The sequence below is a fragment of the Lycorma delicatula genome, chromosome 6 (genome assembly GCF_047948215.1).
Source record: "Lycorma delicatula isolate Av1 chromosome 6, ASM4794821v1, whole genome shotgun sequence".
In the NCBI taxonomy this organism is placed as follows: Eukaryota; Metazoa; Arthropoda; class Insecta; order Hemiptera; family Fulgoridae; genus Lycorma; species Lycorma delicatula.
In genome coordinates this window covers 11667666-11688410 of record NC_134460.1, presented here as the reverse complement: position 1 = coordinate 11688410, position 20745 = coordinate 11667666, and the positions used below count along the sequence as shown (strand labels likewise).

Genomic DNA, 20745 nt, shown 5'->3' with positions numbered 1-20745 from the left:
ATTTAATATCATAAAAACAGAAATACGTGTATATCTATCTCATAATTTCCATCATGACACTTATAGATTTCTTTTCTGAATCAAAAAATGCATTATTATTATTTATTTTTCAACACAATATTCTTTCCTTCTCTAAACACCACTGCCACATTTACAAACTCTTTTTCTTAGTAGTAGCTTCAAATTCATCGAATATTTTTACCAAGAATTATTTCAAGCTACTGATATGTTTTATTCAGTACTGAACATTTTGCAGTTCTATAGTATACAGTTACATTAAATAACAGTAGGTCCGTTTAAAAAGTATGTTAACTTTTTGTACAACACAAATTGATTACTAGTTTAAGATATATACAGAATGATTCCAAATTGCATGGCTATCTCTCAGGCTGTGATTCTATAGCAAAAAAAAAAAAACTTAATATAAACATAAGTCAGAAAACTGTTCGTTAGTGAGTTTTGGCTCGCGAAACATTTAACTCTGCTTTCTGCTCCCTCTGTGAAATTAAACTGTAATAAAATTCTTGGGGTACAAACAGAGTTGTAAATTTTATGTTTTTTATGGTTTTTGATCTAGGAAATTGAATAAAATTGGTCTCAGACCTCTATCTCACTTAGATTTTAAAAAAGGGGTAAAACACGAGAATATAATTTTTTTAGGTCTGGAATAAAATAACTTTTTTAATTTAACGATAAACAAATAAAAATTTACAGTTAACCTTGTAGAGAATTTAATTCTGAAAAAATGATGTAAATAACTCTATCTGAGAAGTTCAACCTTAATTAGAAACATAACACACAAGCTGGATCGGAATTTAAACCTAATTTTCATCAGTGTTTGAACGATATAACATAAATGAAAACAAATAGAAAATTTATCAGTAACAGAAAAATTAATAAAAAATAGAAAAAATAAAAATCATACACTTTTTGGTTTTTTACTATAAATTGTTAAGTATCAAAATAGTTACATGATAAAGCTGCAAACATTTCTTCAAAGCAGTTGCTCATTACAGCCGCCATTTTGAAAGGTTTTAGAAACGCATGAGAAAAGTTTTACTTGTATCACATAAAATCACAAATCTTTACATTTTATCAGACACAAAGTCTGAGAACAATCCAGAACACAATTAGTTTTCTCTAAACAAAAGAGAGCGAATTATCATCACGACATCAAAAATATTTGTTAACCAATCCAAATCCATTTATGCTTCAATATTTATATATGTATATACAACCCAAGTTATATACATATATTTTATGATTTCAAATTAACACGTGAAACGATGTCTTTCTATAGACCTTTCTTTTTCCTGTTTAGCCTCCGATAACTACCGTTTAGATAATTCTTCAGAGGATGAATGAGGATGATATGTATGAGTGTAAATGAAGTGTAGTCTTGTACATTCTCAGTTCGACCATTCCTGAGATGTGTGGTTAATTGAAACCCAACCACCAAAGAACACCGGTATCCACGATCTAGTATTCAACTTTCTATAGACCTAACCACTTTTTGAGAGACGCAAACATGAATCTTTTTGAATGCAATAAATTAACCTATTAGAAGTTTATTATGTACTTTTAAAAGCAACAGCGATATCTTTATCATTCCAGAAAATAGGGAATTTATTTTATAGTAATTGAGAATAAAATTTAAAAATGTATAGTTCAATATTTTTTTCATATTTGTTTTACAAGGCGAAAAAATCTAACGGAATATAGCGGGGTTTAATTTGTATTTTTCGACATAGAGGGAAGTTGGTTGAGGCAGAGCATTTAGTTCTTAGAAAGAATCTGGAGAGGTACGAAGAGTTCCAAATACAGCCCGAGTGAGTGATCACTAGTTTCAGTTCATTTATAAAACAGGTACAACTGGACTGAGATACATAGTCTAACTTGGTGATCGGTCAATAACGATTCAAATATTATAATGAAAATATAGATCTTATTAGAAAATTTGCTTGAATCATTTTGAAAGTACTTTTTGTATTTCAATTTCCCAGAATATGAAATTTTAATATATGAATTTCATAAAAATATGTGTATGTTAATCCATATTATAAAGTAACTTTACGTTTTTTTCAGTGACTAATAGGAAATTATAATCTATCCTGGGTAGGTAAAAAAAATATGATCGAATGAAAGTTTAAGCTTCTTATAATTTTTAATATATTATGTGACTTTTCTAATACATTATTAAACTGTTTATGGAAATAAAAAAAATCTGAATTTATATATCATTTCATTAAACTTTTTAAAATTTGGACAACACAAATATTACATACTATTGTGATTGTTTTTTTCAGATGCAGTCTCTGAAAAAGCTAATAAAAAAATACAGTAATCATATTTTATGCCCAGAGAAATTGTACTTATTTATCTGTTAAGTTAGTACATTCTACAGACTTATTAAATCACTTATATTGTTCAAGAATTGACTAAGATATCCATTAATATTTCATTTTGAAATTCACCTTTTTAAGAATTTAAAATAAAGATGTACAAAAGGACATAAGAGTATGCACTAATTTTTGAAAGAAAATTACACAGTTAATTTAGCACCAAACTTTATTTTTGTTGTAAAATGAATGTGAACTAATGCCATTTACTATATTATTTCAGCTATATTATTTCTAGTTGTAGTCGGTGGAACATTATTGGTTCCTACTTTTTGAAGAGGAGGGTGTAGCAGGGAATTCCAATCATAAAAGCACATGATAAACACATTTTCTCCACCAGAACTAAAGATGTTGAATTTTGTTCCAATAAAATTGGGCTGCACAGTCCAACCAGCTAGACATTCCATTAATATTCTACAGGGATTAATTCCTCAACATTTGATTTCCAGGTTTGAAAATGTACCTCGGCCTTCTCAATCTTTCAACTTCAGTATTGAGACTTCTTTCTGTGGGGGTATTTAAAGGTGCGAGTTTACATCAACGAACCCCATTTATTAGACAAATTGAAGGCAGCCATCACAGAAGGTGCAGCAGATCATTCAGAAGACATTGGAACACATGGGGGGCAGCTTCATCTGTCGAATTAAAAACTGTATTACGGAAGAGGGATATCACCTTCCAGATGTGATTTTTTTCACATAAAGAAATTGCATTCCTTCCCGTTTTAAAATAGTATATCGTGCATTTTATAATATTAAATATACCGAATAAAATAATAAACAGCTGCTTAAATTGTACCAACACATGCTACTATAAATTTTATATATGTGTACGTAAATCCAGCGCAGGAGAGTAGTTTAATGTAGACAGTGATGACAAAAATAACTTTGCCAGGAAATAGTGCAACCTACATACAGAACTGTTTCCAAAGAAACACATTTAATTATTGAACTGATATAAACTTGACAAGTATTTAAAATTTACTGTTTTATAACAGTATCAAAGGACTTTGCCCCCTTTATGCATCATATACCAACTGCAAGCTTATACTTTAATGAAATAATAAATTTAAAGCCTGATAAATATATTTTAGAAATTATATATCAGGAGTTTTGTTTTTGATTGAAAATGTTAAGTTGCCATTTAATTAAAAGTATAAGTTTTTCATAAAATAAAAAAAATATTATTATTACTTAATATTAATTTCTCTACATTAACTTTGATAATTAATTTAATGTCGATATATTGAATTGTTTCCGTATGGTTGAAACTGGTGTAGAATTGATGAAATATATAAAAGCGCAGTGAAGTATAGTTCACATTTTATTAATAGTTTGTACAATAAATAATATTTGATTAAAAATATTTATAATTAAAAGTTAAAGAAAAATTAAAGATTAAACTTATTGCAATAAGTGAAAATATCGAACAAAAACCTCTAATTTATAAATTTAAAAACTGATCTTTATTTTTAACGTTCTAGCACATATATTGTAATCAATATTGAATTAATACACATTTTATGTCACCATTTGAAAAATAAAAGTGTCATAATACATTTTTAATTTGATGTTAGTTCTATTTCTATAAAACAAAGTGCCTTTCCGTCAATTAAATACAATAAAGCCATGGTTGTTTATAACAGTCAAACAGATGTTATTTGTTGACAGTTTCCAGTATCTTCTCACAGTTTATTACTGACCCAGTTGTAGATTGGCGCTGGTAGAGAAAAAAAGACATTTTGCATAAACTAAAATTCCAGATCTATTTCTATTTCTCAATAATGGAAAAATCTAACCTGATTAAGATTATGTAAAACTAAAAGTGAAATTGTCTAAAATTGTTGAGAATATTTCAGTCATTCCAAAATGTTGCAAATTTTAAAATTCTGCTTTTCAAATACATATTAAATGACAGTTAGTTAATGACATCACATTAAAGTTTAGTAATAACAAAACATTGTTACGACAATGAAATTCTCTCAATGCTGGAAAGTTATAAAACAGAATATTAATATACAAATAAGGAGGTTATTGTCAACTTGATGACCCATAATTAAATATTTAATCATCATTAAGATGAATCTGCTAACTGAAAAAAGTCTGGAATAGATGGTTCTGCTGTAAATCTACAAACATTAAAAATAATATTAATGAATTTTTCCGAAATGTTTCACTGTCAGCAAGAATATTATTAGAGTTTTATTTCATATAAAGAGAGAAATTAATGTAGTAATAAAATCTGAATATTTATTTTTATTTTCATTCATAATGTGCTCTCCTTATCACAGATCAGATATCATCAGCTATTAGTCTGCATATTTGGAATTAACAAAATCAAGATTCAAATTTGTTGTTTTTAAAACTGTAATGCTTCATAATCTGATTTAAAACTGCTCTACAGCATATTTTAAGAAGCAATAACCTGGTCAGATGTCGCATATTAATTTTTTTTTTTTCAAACAGAAAACAAAAAGAAATATTAGTTAAATTCTTATTCAAATTGAATTGAATATTATGCATCAAAAACCAAATTTTCAGTCAAATACAAGATTTCATTTACAATGTGGGTAAATTATGTCTCATGTTTTTCATATATGTAAAAACAGAAACAATCTTTTACAAGAAACCTTTTTCTATTACATGATTTCATTTTGACGAATTCCATGGAAAAATGAACCAACAATGTAATTCAAAACTGCCATCAAATGCTTAAAAATTTTATCCACTGAGAGTCTTGCATCTCTCTATTTTAACACAACTCGGCTCATAAATTAGAAATCACCTGAATGATGAGAGAATTAATTTGTTAATTCAATTCACTGTCATCACTATCACAAATACGGCAGATCTTAAGGCACTTAAGGAAAATGATGACTTCCCAGCTCTACCTAGATCAGAAGCAGACCTTATGCGAGTACTTTTCCTTTCCTTCATTTCCACCATTCTTTATCCTACATCTTTTCCTCTTTGGACAGATACCATGGGAATTGTCAGAGTAACTGCCCTGGCTCCATCTTTGTTATCAAGCTAGCACCTTCCAGAAGCCAATGGGATAACTTTCTTTATTGGAGCTTAGGTGGCAATTCTATCTATGAAACTGCCTGAGAACTAAGTTTTTGACCCAGGAATTGCATAAAAATCGACTGAAGGTCTATAAAAAAGGTTAGAATTTTACATTATACAACCATATTTTTTTTTTTACAAAATAAAAAATTTAAATGAACATAAATTGGTCTTTATATTTTTAGATATTTGTAGGAGTACAAAATTCTAACTTTTTATAGGCCTTAAGTCAATTTTTGTACAATTTCTGGGTCAAAAACTGGGTTCTAAGGCAGCCTCATAGATAATAGTTACCACCTAAGCTCCTACAAATATCTAAAAATGTAAACACTAACTTATGTTCATATAATCTTTTTATTTTGTAAAAAAAAATATGGTTGTATAATGTAAAAATCCAGTCTAGTGTTAATTTATAGATAGTTTAATAACTGTACCCCAGATGCATTAAAAATGCCTGTTTTACCAATATTCTTGGTCATTGGGGTTTTCAATTGATGAGTCTTGATTGTCTTCATTATCCTGTTTGCTACAAAAGAGCAGAATGGTGAAAACTGCTAAATGGAAACTGCATCATGAAAACTAGTCCAGAATTCTTTAATGAAATACAATTTCCCAAAGATATTCGTGTCGCCAAACAACAAGATCACCCTCAACATCTCATCCAACACACCTAACTTTTACTATTATTTACATTTTTACTTCATAAGTAAAAATGCTGATAAAAGGACCATGATAAGAGAGCAAGTAGCTATAAAAAAAACCACAGCTATGCTGCTGAATATACAATTTCTAAACAAGATTTTCCGAATGGTTCTGAACAGAGGGAAAGTTAGTAGGCTTAAGCTTGTTGAGTCAAGAGAACTATACTTTGAGGGAAATATGAGTTTTACATATTTACAGGAAAGTAGGATTCTTTTTCAAGATCATATACAAATATTTAACCCTGTCATGAAATAATTATTTGAAATTTCATTTTGATAATTTGAATACATATATACACTAATGAATTTGAGCAGAGAAAAAAGGTAAAATTATAACTATTTTGTTGTAATCTTATTCAGAGCCTGCAGTGCCTTTTGTGAAATTAAAAAAAAAATCTAAAAATTAAATTTTAAATTCAAACAATGAATGCAATACAACCAGTTAAAACAAAATTTTATCATATATTTTCCCTTTTTTTATTGATGGTGACAGTTGACAGTTCATTGAGAGTGAACTACAAATTGATAACAATGTTACAAATGCTGCATTTTGCAAGTACCAAAGAAAAATAATCAAAATTTTTAAACTAAAGTAAATGTAGCACCATCAATACTTAAACACATACTTAAATATTTTCCAGTTAACTCAATCAAAATTTCAATTATATTCTACAGGGATTTTATTTATTTATTAAAAATAAATAAATTTTATTTAAATAATAATGATTTAACATAGTTAAATCATTATTATTTCTAAATATTAGTGTAGAATTCACTACTGTGAATTCTACATCTTGAAAAAGTGTTGTAGCCCAAAATTCTTAATTTTTTCAGGTAAATTCTGGAACAATTCTTTTTGTTATCTGTAAAGTAGCAAATTATCTATTTCTGAAATGTTCTGTGTAATGTACAATTAAGTTCTGATGTGACCAAAATATTCATTAATAAACAATCTGTAATGAGGAAAACAAGAGCATTTTCAATTTGCATCATACTGGTAACTTCTAAAAGGTAGCAAAGCACATTAAGGGTAGTGGCTGTCAGTGAATGTGAAACTATACAAGTTTCAATCCAAGGATTGGATAAAGATGAAATTATCGATTGAGATACCCGTATTGGTAAAGCCAAACCTGCTACTCGACATAAAATCTAACCTCAACAACAACCTGAGAACGTTCATTTGAAGAAAGTGCAATTACATATTAATTAAATACATATTATTGATATTTATTTATTAGCCAAGTATAAGGTTCTTTTATTTACTATTTTTTTCAACGTAATCTTTTGTTACTCTACTGACATCCTGTAAAGATTTTATCTTAATCTTGTTAAAAATGAATGTAATACAACATTTCCAGGCTAGTACAAAAATTATATATAACATATCAATTCTTATCACTATAACTGAGCTATTTGTATTGAGTTTAATTTAATTTTTTTTTGGCTTTATGATATTACATAAGTTTGAAGCTTGTGCATGTCTGACTGGGATTCAAACCCAGGACTTACGGATGAAAGGCTGAGATATTACCACTACGCTATGGTGATCGGTGACCGAAGTGGCAATATCAAAATATTAATATTTGTGATATTAATCCTTTAATAAAACTGTTATTTATTAAAATGAATAAGTGTGGTAAAATATATTTAAATATGATTTTATTAATTGATCAACTAATTATTATTACAATTCATGGAAAAAATGGCAATAATAAATTTATTCACTATCTTGGTGCTATTCTATTATGCATCTTTACATTTTTATTCATTCTAATAAAAACATTTCTAGTGGTGAAAATAAGACAAAATTAAAATTTTAAAATGAAGATTTAAAATAACTAAGTACATCTATCATTTCTATAATTAAAGAAAACTCTGGGAGTATTTTAAAAGCTATTTTGGAATAAAAATAACCCCCTGAATGAACACACATACACACCAGATGTACTACAGTACTTACTCAAATTATATTAATATATATTCACATTTACAAATATAGACCGACACACAATTACAGATGTTAATTTTTTTTTTAGAAATGAATTTGTAAACAAAAAATGCAAAGTCTGATTAGTTTTTGGAACCAAAACCTACTAGATAAGAAACAGATATGATGCTATACAGTCTAATGGTCAGAGTAGCATATACTAAAATATTCTGTAAAATATCCGTTTTATTATTTAACTTAAAAAAATTGAACCATCATCAAATAAAATATTACATATTAATATGAATTTGTAATTTATATATATATATATAAACTATCAAAACAATTTAAATAAAGAATTGGTTGCATTCACGGATTACTATTATTATTAATAACTAATCAATTACTAATATGTATTAAATGAAAAGACCTTTACAATTCAATTTAAAGTACTAATTATTAAGTAAGTAATTATTTAATATGATAAATTGTAATAAAAATAATTATAATAAATAAACCAAGAATAAAGATAATCAAAAGGCATCTTTATATATACATACAAACATTTTTAATTCTTATTTTCCATCTAGAGTCCACGTTAATAACTGTAGCAAAAGCTGTGATGATGTTAATTTTTTCTAAAACCGAAATATTCATAATTTTTAATCAAAATTGAAAATAAAATAAGTTCAAAATGAAATGAGGTCTCAAATATTCAGAGTCAAATAGCCAAAAGATTATTATAAAGAGCGTACTTCAATTAAAAACAAAATGATAATAAAAATAATAAATTATAATAACTAATGCAAAAAAATAATCTTGAAATTTAATGATAAATGGGAATAATATTTAAGAGTTTTGGTAACAAAGAAGGACTGCAATAATAAAATATAAAAAGAATTTATACAAAATAATTAATTTTTATTGAGAAACAAAACCAAATATCCGCTTAAATTTTTTATCTTTTTACAACAAATACTGTACCTAAATTAATTTTTTTTAAATGTATGATTTTATGTTTGGTTAAGTCAGTCAATAAAAATTTAGTTTTGAGTAATTTTCACCATAAACCAATATTAACAAAATCACTTTGGGAAAAAAGACTTTTTGAAGGACAAGAATTGTTGCAAACTCATTATTTCACACAATAACAATAATGGTTAACCAAAACTTCTGACATTATTATAAAGAAAAAAATAAAGAAATAAAGTTATAAAAACAAAAGAAGTGTTAAAAGAGCACAAAGTTCATTGAAAACAACAATGAATCCACTTTTAAAAACTACAAAGAAAATTCTGCAATAATGACAAATAGGAAAAAGCTGTAATAGTATTAATAATAACAAAATTAAAAGTGCTGTTTTTAAAATTTTAGCAAAAACAAAATACAACTTAACATTTACTTACATTAAACATATTTTAATTCAGATTAAGCATTCTCTTTTTAGAATATCTTGGTAGCTAAGAAAAATAATACTGTTGACTGAGGGTTACACTTCATTAAAAGTTTAGTTAAAATGAAAATTTAGTTAAAATCACAGCTCTAAAAAGTAATCTAACAGAAAAAAATTACTTCTTACAGAAAAAAAAATTAATAAAACAAGTAGTGAAAAAAAAATTCTATTTAAAATTTATTATAATACTTTTATACATGTATGAAGCAAAAAGAAAAGTAGCTCCTTTACTAAAAAAATATATGTATTTATAAAAATAAGTTCATAAAATGATTTAAAAATTTTGTATTTTAGTTATGGAAAAACAAGATGGTTTTATATTTGCAACACACATGTTTTTAATTTGTCATGCAATTTGTTGAAATTTATGGAATTCTTTATTCAGAAAAAATTGAAATAAGTGATATGCAACCTAAGGTAATAAATAGAATACCATTGCAAATATCATGTTCCACAACTGAAACATTTCAAGGATTGTAATCCTGAAAATTTAAGGGTGCAAAGTTACACTTAATAAAGAGTTATTAAATAATATAGGCAAGTTAAACTAGGCTGGGTATGAAAGATTCACCACATTCCTATTGGCTTATATTAGTGATTTACGACCATATCAGTCAATGCCATTTAACGTTTATTAAAATACAATAAGACAATAGTTCAACATTTTTTTACATTAACAAAAAAGAAAATTAATCGGGTAAAATATAAGTAATGAATTAATTATTCATTTATTACGAATAATAATATCCCCAAAATATAAATAAAAAGTAACAGATACAAAGTTGAGTAATAATTCAAGCAAAGACTAAATTTTACTATAAAAACTAATGCACTCACTCCCACATTAGACACATCACTATCACTAAAATAATGCACTACACAAACACAAAAAAATAATTTATTTCGTCGATATTTACCTACATGATTACATTATATTACAAAAAAAGATAAAAATAATAAATATAAAAGAAAATTATTTAAAAAAAATGTAAACTTAATATGTAGTAAAAAATAATGAAAACAGATTAAACATATTTAAAAAGCTCACCTAAACTATAGGTGGTCTTGGTAAAGTGTTCTGTTGTGAACTGAGTACTGATGAGAAGAAGCTAAGCCGGCAGGGTAGTCGGATTGGTCTCAAGCTAACTATAGAATTGGCCCTTCACCAGCACACTATTCTACCAACCAGCGGCATCTTTAACTTATACTTAGTTTGCAAATATGCTCATAGCTACCATCACTGCCATATAAAAAGATTTAAAAACATAAACACTTAGATAAATAAACCTCATAAAATAATTAAAAAATCATCGCATTATAACATGGTTTATTTTAAACTGTTACTACTTAACTTATTCATCTACTATCAATATTTGAAAACATGAACATTCTCTTGTTAATAGTTAACAAAATATACATATATATATATATATATATATATATATATATATATATATAGAGAGAGAGAGAGAGAGAGAGAGAGAGAGAGAGGTGTAACATTTATACTTTATTTAACATTATAAACATTATTTATCACGTAAAAAAGCAAATTTTTAGTAAAAACAAATCAAGAAAATTTAATCATGATAATTCTTTAAATTTCTGGGCTATCTGTGCAGCTACTTTTGGTTAGGTCCAGTCGTAGGTAGCTGTTTTTCTAATTTGTGAAGTGACAGTATACATTTATTTAAAATACATAGAGCTTACTAAACTAGGATGTAATGCTCATGGCTGTCTGGAATAAGTGCTGTGTTAAGCAAGAACAGGAGGTTTACATTGTTCATACTATAAGTATTGTATATTTCCTGGCACCCAGTTCAGTAGTTTGTATACTGAATATATTTTTATTACAAGTAATTTTGTTTAAAATAAAAAGTAGAACCTGCAATCTACAATATTTAAAAAAAATCAATATAATTAATTTCCTTTTTTACCAGTCTCAACTATTATTTTTATTTAATTTTGATTTAAAAATAAATTACTAGCATCACTGCTATTCTTATTCATTTTATTAATTAGAACCAATAAATCTTTTTACAGAATTAAAAAAAATGAAGTTAATAAAATTACTCTAAAAACAATCCAAAATATTTGTATTACTTTCATTAAAGAAAAAACGACTATTATTACTTGCATAATTTATGTAAAGTTTTTAAAGGATTCTTGTAAAAATATCTAAATTGTGTAAATTATGTGAAGAACCTTACTACTGGCTTTATGTAATTTCCTATAAAATTAACAACCAATACACATTTGCTGAAATAAAAATTGTACTTTCAAAAATATTTTTATGTAACTAAAAATAAAAAACATTTTAAATGATTAACGATTAATTTCATGTTAATAATTGTCTTATTTTTGTTCTATAGTGTGCTACAAATTAGTTCTAAGGCAAATAAATCCTCTGAATGACCAGAAATTTCAAATTATTTTCATTCCTTATATTTATAAAGCTTCAAAAGGTCGAGAAAAGACATACATTCTGATAGCAAAATCATTAAGAGTAGCAGAAGGACACTGAGGAAAACAGATTGCTATTAATGCAACTGTGATGGTCTCAAATTGTTAATAGTTATATTATCTTACTGTTTTATTTGATTGAAGATAGTGTACCTAACATTAATCAGACTAAAAATAAATTCTAAATATACAGACTAGAAAAATCTAGTAAGAGTTGGATGAATACTTAAACTAAGAGATAAGAGTACAGAGAGAGAGAGAAAATACTAAAATAGAAAAATTAAGTGTAGCTTTGAATGAATAAATTCTGAAAACCATGGAGATGGCATACACATAAGTTAATTAAATGCAAATAACTCCTCTCTAATTACAGTTATTTAATGGTTTTATAAAAGGACAATCATTAAACTTAATAAAAATCTTTTTTGGATGTTATTGTATACCTTTGGAAAAAAGTTGAGAATACTTTACATGCTGTATCTTATTCTAATATTTTTAGTGTTCAGCTTTCAAATTTTAAACGTTTAATGAACATTTAAATATCATCAAGTAATAAAAATATTCTGAAAATTAAAAATTATAATAAATTAATTTTTTTGAATAAATTAAGCTAAACAGAAGTTCATAAATACAATAAAATATGTACAAATTTAGATGAATAAAAATGGATTATTTAATTTATATATATATATATATATATATATATATATATATATATATATATATAAATATTTAATTCTCAGTAATTAATTTTTGGTACCATTTATACATGAGCCATAATGGATCCAGAATATAATAAATAACATTGCATGGATAGAAAAAGCTTTGGAATTAAGAAAAATGTGACAAACTAAGAAGTTAGGTGTTAATAAGTACACCCACAGGTTTGGTGTAGTGGTGAATGCGTCTTTCCAAATCAGCTGATTTGGAAGTCGAGAGTTCCAGCGTTCAAGTCCTAGAGTAAAGTCAGTTATTTTTACACGGATTTGAATACTAGATCGTGGACACCGGTGTTCTTTGGTGGTTGGGTTTCAATTAACCACACATCTCAGGAATGGTCGAACTGAGACTGTACAAGACTACACTTCATTTACACTCATACATATCATCTTCATTCATCCTCTTAAGTATTATCTAAAAGGTAATTACCGGAGGCTAAACAGGAAAAACAAAGTGTTAAGAGGTAAATATTGCAAAACAGAATTTTATGATATTAAAATAAGGGGGAAATTTTTACATTGCTTATCATTTCAGATTTTTAGTCTGTAAAACAAACTTCCATGTTTAACAATTACAACAAATGAAGGAAGCCAAGCGTTCTAAATGTTTATGAAGCTGGATGTAAAACTTCTATAAATACACTAACTTATTGAAGTGTATTCTAATTTAGAATTGTTTATTATTTTCAATTTCTTCCAGGTTTCTAATAACAGGCAGCTTGTGAATCTCAGTAGCACTAGCGAATGACTCAGTTCTCGATGCTTGTTTTAAAGTATGTTTATAATTTTTCAAGAGTTACAAGAGAATTCCACACATGTCTTATCACACTACTTCTTACTGCATACATTAAGATACAGTTTAGCACTCAAAGAAAATTAATACTATTTTAAGCATGCATCATAAAACAAAGTTAAAAAAATATTACAAATTATTTTAATTCATAAAAATAAAAAAGATAATAACAATCTTAATAATATAATATATATATATATATATTATAACAAGATTATATAATAATAACAAAACTTAATGCAAGAATAGATTTAAAAAAAGAGTTAAAAACAGAAAAAAATATTTAGAAGTTAAACAAAAGAGAACATAATTAAATTCGATCACACAAATTTTAGTTTTATAACAATATTGATGATCTGTTAACTGCAAATGAGCAAATATATTGTGACTGAAAACTTTTTACTACACTGACTGAAATGAATAACATGAAATAATTAAAAATTTTAACACACTAAGAATAATTAAAATATTCCTCAATTTTCCTCTAATAAATATTTTCCTAACATTTATATCTAGTTTACAGGTTAAAAATAATACAAAAATTACATATAATTAATCTAATTAAAATGAAAATAGTAATAATTGTGATAATCAAATTATACAGAATAACTAAACAGGGCTCTACTAAATGAACGCCTAAAAATTGCAATATTATGAAAACAATAAGTTGTTTCAAGAAAAAATAAATAATATTTTATCAAAACGTATTACAAAATGTAATTTTAATTACTAAAACCATACATAAAAATATACATGTATAAAACGGGTAGCTGAAAAATAATTTACACCCCTTCTCTAACTTTTTTATAATTGAGAAAACTGGATGCAGTTTGTGGCATTCTTCCTTATACTGAGGGGCTACTTCAGAAACACATATTTCAGTCTTTTTTGATTTTTGGGTAGCAGGGTGCAGGGGGACAACTAAAAATGTGACATATGGTCATGTGATAGCTTGACAATAAAAATGGCATAAAAAAACTAAATTCTAACTATTTAAACCAGAATGGCGACAGCAAATATCATTTTGTTAATACAAAATATGTGGATTTGTCTGTAGTATGTGGTTACTTGTGTTTCCCATCATGGTCAATTTTTTTTTATTTTATATTTTTTGGTCACGTAACCAGGGGCTGGTGCAAAAACCAATTGTGTTGCATGTACAATAACAATAGCAGTGGGTATGCGTACTACTGGCATATTTAAAACTTCTTGTATCCACCATAAGGTAATGAATATATAGTTAGCAAAGGTTCGTCTGTTTGCAACAGCATCACTTGAGAACCGCCTGAAAGAATGATTTCAAATTTTCTGGATACATTTGTGTAATCCCAGGTAAGGTTTTAAGCTACAGATCAAGCCCAAAGCCACCTTGAAGATGAAATTGTGAAAAAATTAATCCTTTTACTCCATTATTATATTTACCACCATGACAATGGAAATGTAATGACGTATAATGACTAATTTTTTTTATTTTCTTTAATGAATATCTCTGTATAATATTTAATATTCTCACAACCTTGCATCGGAAGTCTAGGTCAGGATTTAGTTCAGTGGGTGGGCAACCGAAATGAGCCCTGAACATCTAGTATATATAAAACTAAGCAATATGAGTTGCAATAAAAAAAATAATTTTTTAATTTTCTGGGTTACATCTTTTTTTAATCCAATGGCAGCTCTGTTTATAATGAATATCAATATTTTCAACCATATTAGACACAGACTTCAAATTTGGCAGCTAAGAAATTAATATGTACTTTATTAGAAGTGGCAATTTATTTTGTTTGAGACTAACAGAACAGAGGATTTACATTAAATTTTGCTTTAAACGTGTAATAAAGCCCAGTGAAGTCATGAAGATGTTAGAGAAGGCTTTTGGCAAGAGTATTTTGTTGACACCAAGCATTTATGAGTGCTATATATGATTTCAAGAAGGCCATGAAGACAACAAATGGGTTTGGATGTCCTAACATATCAATAATTGATGAAAATATTAACAAAATATTTTAATATTATATTACAATTACTATATAATATTATTATTATATTAATACATTATAATTATTTATATAATAATATTGTAATACAGTGATGAAAATACTGCAATCAATAATCATTGAATCACTATTAGAAAAAATTGTATAAGAGGTGGAAATCTCTTATGGCTTGTGTGAAACAATTTTGACTTATAGTTTGGTTATGAAATGAGTAACAACAAAATTTTGTTCCAAAACTGTGAATTTTTGACAAAATTAATATCACCGAACAAACTGTTAAATGACAAATTGTTAATTGACACTGCTTATGACTAAAAATTACTCAAACTTGTCATAAGAGGTGATGAAATATGGGTGTATTAGTACAATACTGAAATAAAGGTCTCCCCAATGTAAGCTTCCTGCACAATCGAGACCAGAAAACATGCTGCATTCCATTAATACCAATGTTTCCCTTATGTTTTTAATAAAATCTTAATTGTTTAAAAATGGGGATAAATGACACTTAAAATGACACTTTAGTGTCATCCATTATGAATTTTTACTACAATGCTGTACAGTCAACAAACACTATCCTAGCAGTTTTATGCTGTTTACATAAGTGATCCAAAGAAAATGCAGGCAAATAATTCTTAGATTTTGCAGCATGATAACACTCCACTATTAATCTGAGATTATTTAGTTAAAAATAACACCATACTGAAGCTGCAGCCTCTGTATTTTCCAAACATGGTAGCATGCAATTTTTTTTTATTCCTATTGATTAAGAAAACATTAAGTGGACACCAATTTGCAAAAATTTATGAAATAAAGAAAAAATATCTTAGTAAAGTTAAGGCTAAATTAAAAACTGGTTTCCACAATGTTGGAAAAAAACATTGCATTTTGGGGAACTACTTTAAAGGAGATAATATCAGTATAGAAGAATAAGTAAATTCTTTTTAATAAAAATTAAAATTCTCATTATTTTTTTATTACATTTAATGAGTTAAAAATTTTTTATTTCTTCTGAAACTTAATGAAAAATAAATTAAAAGTAAGAGTACGTATTATGAAACATATGCTAAATCTATATCGATATTTTGTAGGCAAATTTAAATGGTTGTAGGCAACTGAAATGAGACATAAGCCCATTCTCAAAAGTGTAATTGCTATTCTCAGAATGAGCACCCAGCATATAATCTATTACATACTGGGCTTGTAAACACGGGCTTTTCTCAAAATTCATAAAAATATCTGTAGTGTGTTTGTAAGGAGAGGGGTGAATAAAAAATAGGAATGAATGATCGATTGACTTTTACAGTTAAGACAAGTTAACTAAATTATTGGAAGAATTTTATTTTTAACATATATCGCATGTTAGTAGGGAAGAAACCAAGGGGATATATCCTACAGCTGCACTCTTCAAGAACATGAAAAGGGAGCTGAACTTTGTGACCTACGGCAACTTGAAGATGGTACCATTGAAGAGAGAGGCTATTTCAATAAGGAATCGTTTTTAGAAGTTGATGATTAACTTCATGTTATAGAAATAAAAACCTTACGAATATCAGTAAATCAACAAAATATCAGTATATCAACAAATCTATCAATAAGAACTCTCCAGATAAGACGATGAATTCTATAAAAGTACATTGTTAAAATTTAAAAAAAAATTCTTTCTAGTTATAAATAATCAATGTTATTATGTTACTAAATGAAATAGGTAGGCTATGTTAGAAAAATATATTTACATATATACTCATACTAGCCAACCCATCTAGCTAGAACCTGGCTCAGGTCAGTCCAGGCAAATCCCAGAACCAACTCAGGGGCTCCTCAGGTGAAGAAGCCTAGCCCATGGCCGCAGAGCTTACTTCGGTCGCCATTCCCATCTACCCAAAGGGCTCCACCCTTTGGACCCCCACACTGTATGTTATCCTCATGGTTATGAGAATAATACTGATAAATAATAATCATAATATTCAGGCTTTATATAAACCTGAGAAATAAACTAAATTGCAAAAGATAGAATAGTAGTAACTATGTTAGGTAACTAAAGTGTACACAACCTTTGACAATGAAAAAAAATTCATTAGTTTCTTCACCATGGTGGCAGAAATATAATAACAAAGTAAAAGGATTAGCCTATTTTTTCCTTAATGAATAAACTTAATTCACAACTTCGCTTTCCTTGGTGGTGAAGAAATAATGAATATTTTTAATATCTTAACCTTTCAGGGAGTAGAGTTTCTGTTGTTGGCTTCCCAGGGATAACAGAAATGTATCCTGCAAATTTGAAAGTAATCAGTCGGTTGGTTCTCGCTTAATGGGACAACAGGCAAACTTTATGTATATATACATATACTTTCCGAATAACCATGATCTGTTAGATCAGAGTGTACCTGATGCATACAAGAATTAGCCTTCAAGCTACTAACAACTAAACTCACAGTTCATTTATTTAATTTATTAAAGTTTGTACTTCAACCGGCAAATCTCCACTACATATATATGTAATATTTTTTTGAGATGAAATATATCTAAAAACCATCTCAGTTATGCCAAGAAACAGGTACAAATTTAGTTGCGATTGCTTGAGTAATAGTGCTTTGTTTATCCCAAATAAACAAAAACCGTCATCCTCTTTATATAATAGTATTGATATGTAGTTCATTATATATGTATTTTAAGATTATGCCACTACACAATGAACTCAACATCTGTGGAACCTTTGAGCTGAGTGCTAATTTAATATAATAAACAGAAATGAAGATGAAATTGTAAATGGATATTTATATGTAATTATCTTTTCAATGGTATTCAATAACTGTTTATTCTCTCACATATTTTCAAATGTATAACTTTTCTTTGGTCTTCTTTCAATAATAGGATAAAATGTTTTTTCTCACTTTTGGAAGCCAGTATTTGCCAACAAGCACTAGATATTAACTTATTAATGAAAAGAGTATATTAGGATCAGTGTTGTTCCGTTTAAGGGTTTTAAGCAACATATTGAGCACATCGGTTAGTTCTAAAGATATCAAACATATATTTTATTTCATGAAAAAATCTGAATAACTTAATAATCTAAACAGTCAGCTTACCTTTAGTGCAGCACATGTATAATTTCTGTATTTTTGCAGAGTGAGTAACAACTACCAGAATGTGTGCTTACTGAAGTTTTGCTTTGTGTCTGATGATGAAATATGTTATGTGGAGTTACTGCAACATACTTTGCCAAAATCATGGGAACACCCTAAATCAAACAAATCAAAAGTTCAAAAGGATTTCGGCAGACATTATGAGTGCTAAATAAAGAATGGTATTTGTATCCCAATTTTAAAAATGTTTAAGATGACCAGTGTAATGGTAAGCCATCAGTAAACCAAATCTGATTATCATTAAAAAGTTTGCAGTCTGACCTTTAAAAAACTGTAGAAACTTTTGATAAACATTTCAGCTCAAGAGATTGAACGTATAAAATCACGCAATTAGTAATTACATCATGAAATGTTCCAATGCATTTGATTTATAATTTTTTTGCTAAGCATGGAATTCCCCATTTTAACAGACTCATTCTCCAGACATCAATCCTTGTGGTTTCTGGATGTTTTCAAAGCTGAATATGCTGCTGACAAATCCTGATTTGTTAGCTTAGAGGACATAAAAAATAAAAATATAACATAGCTGACAGATATTCAAAAGAGAATTTCTATATGTTTTTCACCAGGAAATGTGCAGAAAAAAAAGGATTTACTTTGAAGGAGTTTAAAATTGAAAACCAACAGATAAGCTACTATTTTTACTTTCCTAGAATCATAGGCTCTGTAGCCTTGCTGTAAGAAGAAAAGTAATCAGTCAAGAAATGGTGTACGGGTTTGTTTTGCTTTTCTTGACGTTTCATAACCCAGGGATCCCAAAAAACAAAAAAAAGTGGGGAGTAATATTCGTATGTAAATATGTACTTGTGTTGGTGTGTTTGAAGCTTAATAATGTTTGATTGGACAAATTGATTTTGGTGAGATTTTGTACAGAATTGTGTATATGGGTCAATTTGCTGGTAAAATTTTAGATCAGTATCTCCAGGAAAGTTTGAGATCAATCTAATTAAAATTTTGCAAACATTATATCCACTTTATATATTAAGCTCAGTACATGCAAACAAGCTTTATTGCATATTTTATAAAACATTTTTTTTGTCTTCCTAGACCATAGTAGTAGTGCAAGTAACCTAAAAAAATACTTTGGGGTCAATATTGGGGGTGGGGAGCTGATCAAAGTTTTAAAAAAAATTGATTTAGAAAATCTTTTACAACTTTTTTTGTTTATTTTAAATAAATAAATTTTTAATAATAAAATTTCATCATAATTATCCACCTCCTGTCCCAAAAAAATGAATCTTACAATAATTTTTTATTTCTTGCACATTTTTCAGTGAAGTGTTTTTTAGTTTCTTCCATCTAACAAAGTAAACATAAAAAAATCAAAAAAAATTTCTTGAAAGATGATTTTTGAGGTGGAGGAGCAGAAAAAATAAACAAATAAAAATTTTTTGAATATTTTAAACTTTTTTCAGTTTACATAAACTGAAAAAAGTTTAACATTTAATGATAATTTTATACCTATCATAAATTACCCCTACCCCAAAAAATTCATTTTAGGTAACTTTTTTATGTATCATTCACTATATTCCTTTATATAAACACAAATAATCAATCCCAAGAAAGTATTACAACTTTATTGTCAGATTTTTCCGTAACCAATGCTCGATACTTTTTGAACAGAACTTGTTTATCATTTTACAGGGTGGTTCCATTAAATTTGGGATAATTGTAATAAATATAAAATATAAGAGCATTTGTTCTTACATTTATATAAAATTATTTATTAATCATATATTTAAAATGCATTCATATATTACAAATTTCATATTTCCTAATATCAATCTTGTTAGCTACTGAGCACATTTTATTTAGGTGGGTCATACACTATCAGCATTTAATGATCAATTATGTGGTAATCAATTTTGATAAAATGTTCATTAGTACAAACAGTCACAAATTTGATGCTTTGGTTTTACACTATAAGATCTTCTATTTACCTTCAACATGTATAACTGAAAGCGGCTACTAATATTATTTGTGATCAGAAAACGGCAACAAATAATAATATTCTTAAATGATTAACCATTTAAAAAGCAATTTTTGTAAACAAATCCAATATCATATAACTACAAATGTATTGTTTAATGA

General features: G+C 27.3%; 1 protein-coding gene across 1 annotated transcript in view; it reads right to left on the bottom strand.

Moving 5' to 3' along the window:
• Msp300 (Muscle-specific protein 300 kDa) overlaps positions 1-10719 on the bottom strand; it is a 764465-nt gene extending 753746 nt beyond the window's left edge. The window contains exon 1 of the mRNA XM_075369201.1: positions 10594-10719. The gene's annotated coding sequence lies outside the window, so the exon portion shown is untranslated. The remainder of the gene's footprint in view (positions 1-10593) is intronic.
• Between the last annotated feature and the right edge of the window lie 10026 nt (positions 10720-20745).